This window comes from Papio anubis, chromosome 3 (genome assembly GCF_008728515.1).
Source record: "Papio anubis isolate 15944 chromosome 3, Panubis1.0, whole genome shotgun sequence".
Lineage (NCBI taxonomy): Eukaryota > Metazoa > Chordata > Mammalia > Primates > Cercopithecidae > Papio > Papio anubis.
The window spans coordinates 179785762-179789135 of NC_044978.1; positions in this window are offsets into that span (position 1 = coordinate 179785762).

Here is a 3374-nt window from a genome sequence, read left to right on the forward strand (position 1 = left end):
CATCTTTAAACATTTGTTAGGATTCACCAGTGAAGCTATGTGGATCTGGCTTTTCATTGTGGAGAGATTTTTAATTATTAACTCAATTCCTTTATATTGTTGCAAGTCTGTTCAGATTTTGTATTTTATCTTGAGTCAGTTTTTGTAATCTGTGCATTTTCAGGAATGTGTTCATTTATCTAAGTTGTTTCATGTGTTGGTATTGCATTGTTTACAGTATTCTCTTATAAACTATTAATTTCATATGATTGGCAATGATGTACCTTTTTTCATGCCTGATTTTGGCCATTTGTATCTTTTTTCCTCCTTTTTTTTTGGCTCATCTGCTAAAAGTTTATCAATTTTGTTATCTCTTTAAAGACCCACCTTTGGGTTTCATTGATTTTCTCTTTTGCTTTTCTGTTTTCTGTTTTGCTGATTTTATTCTAATCTTTCCTATTTCTCTTCTTCTGCTTGCTTTTTGTTTAGTTTGCTCTTCTTTTTCTAGCTCCTTTAGATAGATGCTTAAGCTATTTAAGACCTTTCTTTTTTTCTGACATAGGTGTTAAAAGGTATAAATTCCCCTCTACGTACTGCTTAGCTGTGTGCCATGCATTTTCATATATTGTTAGCATTTTTCATCCACTTCAAAATATTTTGTAATTTCTCGGGTAATTTCTTCTTTGACCCTGGAGTTATTTAGAAATGTGCTGCTCATTTTTGAAATATTTGGGCTTTCATAGACTTTTGTTAATATGTGATTTAATTTCATTGTAGCTAGGGACCATGCTTTGTATGATTTCAGTCTGTTGACATTAACGAGGCTCATTTTAAGGCCTAGCAATGTTCTCTCCTGGAGAATGGTCTATGTGTGCTTGAAAAAAAAAAGTCTATCCTGCAGTCATTAGGCTAGTTACGTTGGTTTGGTCAAGAATGTGTTTAAGTCTTCTATATCTTTGCTGATTCTTAGCCTACTGGTTCCATTGGTGATTGAGAATGGGATTTGAAATCTCCAACTATTGTCCTTTTAATATCATTAGTTTTTTGTGTCACATATTTTGAAGCACTGTTATTTGGGGTGTATACATTTATAATTTTTATATCTTCCTGATGTGTTAACTCTTTTACCATTATGAAATGTTCTTCTTTGTCTCTAGCAATATTTCTTGTCTACAAGTTTCTTTTGTTTAATATTAAAATGATCACTCCCAGCTCTCTTACGGTTTATTTTTTCATGGTATATTATTGTCCAGTCCTTTTACTTTCATCCTATTTTCATTTTTGAATCTAAGATATGTCTCTTGTAGATAGTATATAGTCACATCACTTGTTTATGCAGTCTGGCAATCTCTGCTTTTGATTGGCCTGTGTAGACTATTCACTCACATTTAATGTACACTTAATGTACTTTATATTACCTTATGCTTACATTTACCATTTTGGGTTTTCTATACATCTCTTTGTTATTGTTGTTACCTTTTTCCTTTGTTCCTTCTTCATTACTTTTGTTTCTTTTATATAAATATTTTTAGTATCCCATTTTAATTCCTGTTTTTTTTTTTTTTTTTTTAAAAACTTGTATTTTGAGTTATTTTCTTAATGGTTGCTTTAAGGACTACAAAATATGTTTAACTTGTCATAATCTACTTCAGATTAATACTAACTTACTTCTGACCAAATACAGGAAGTTTGCTTCAATACAGCTTCACTCTTTTCCCCTTGTACTATTACTGTCATGCATATATTACATATATATTATCTAAATATCTGTATCTATATATTTTTCTTATAAACCCAACAGTGTAGTGTTATAATTATTACTCAAGTCTTTTAAAGAATTTAAGAGAAAAACATATTTACAGAGTATTTTATATTAACTGTAATATTTACCTTTTTTTTTTGAGACAGGGTTTCACCCTGTCGCCCAGGCTGGAGTGCAGTGGCACAATCTTGGCTCACTGCAACCTTCACCTCCCAGGTTCAAGCGATTCTCATGCCTCAGCCTCCCAAGTAGCTGGGACTATAGGCACATGCCGCCACGCCCAGCTCATTTTTGTACTTTTAGTAGAGACGGGTTTTCACCATATTGGCCAGGGTGGTCTCAAACTCCTGGCCTCAAGTGATCTGTTCACTTTGGCCTCTCAAAGTGCTGGGATTACAGGTATGAGCCACTGCGACTGGTCTAATATTTACCATTTCTAATGCTTTTAATTTATTCTTGTGAATTTAAGTTTCCATCCATCTGCTATCATTTCCTTTCAGCCTCATGGGCTTCCTTTGATATTTCTTGAAAGGCAAACCTGCTAGCAATGAATTCCAATATTTATTTATCTGAGAATGTCTTTATTTCACTTTCATTTTTGGAGGATAGTTTTGCTGGATATAGAATTATTGGATGACTTTTTTTTTTCATTTTGAATATGTCATTCTACTGCCTTCTGCCCTCTGTTTTCCTCTGTGATGAGAAGTCAGCTGCTTGTCACATTGTTTTCCCCTAATACATGATGAATTGTTTTTATCTTGCTTCTTTCACAATTTTCTCTTTGTCTTTTAGCCATGTGATTATGATGTGTCTAGGTATATATCTCTATGTATTTAACCTACTTGGAGTTGTTAAGTTTTTCAAATGTTTGGATTAAAGTTTTTTATCAGTTTTGGAAACATTTTGGCCATTATTCCTTCAAGCATTTTTTGTAGCCCCTTTCTCTCTCTCCTCTCCTCTGGAACTCCTATTAAATGCATATTGATGTGCTTGATGTGCTATAGGCTGATGAGGCTCTATTCATTTTTCTTCACTCTTTTGTTCTCTTTGTTCTTCATATTGGTTAATTTTTATTGCTCTGTTATCATGCGCACTGATTCTTCTACTATCTCAAATCTGCCATGGAGCCCTTCTGGTGAATTTTTCCCGTTCGTGTACTCTTCAACTCTGGAATTTTCATTTGGTTTAAAAATATTATTTCTGCCGGGCGCGGTGGCTCATGCCTGTAATCCCAGCACTTTGGGAGGCTGAGGCGGGCGGATCACAAGGTCAGGAGATCGAGACCACGGTGAAACCCCATCTCTACTAAAAATACAAAAAATTAGCCGGGCGCGGTGGCGGGCGCCTGTAGTCCCAGCTACTCAGGAGGCTGAGGCAGGAGAATGGCGGGAACCCGGGAGGCGGAGCTTGCGGTGAGCCGAGATCGCGCCACTGCACTCCAGCCTGGGCCACAGAGCGAGACTCCGCCTCAAAAAAAAAAATATAATAAAAATAAAATAAAAATAAAAATAAAAATACACACACACACACACACACACACGCAAAGATGTAGAGAAATCAGAACCTTCACACTACTAGTAGGGATAGAAAAGGATGTAGCCACTTTGAAAAACAGTCTGGCAGTCCTGCAAAT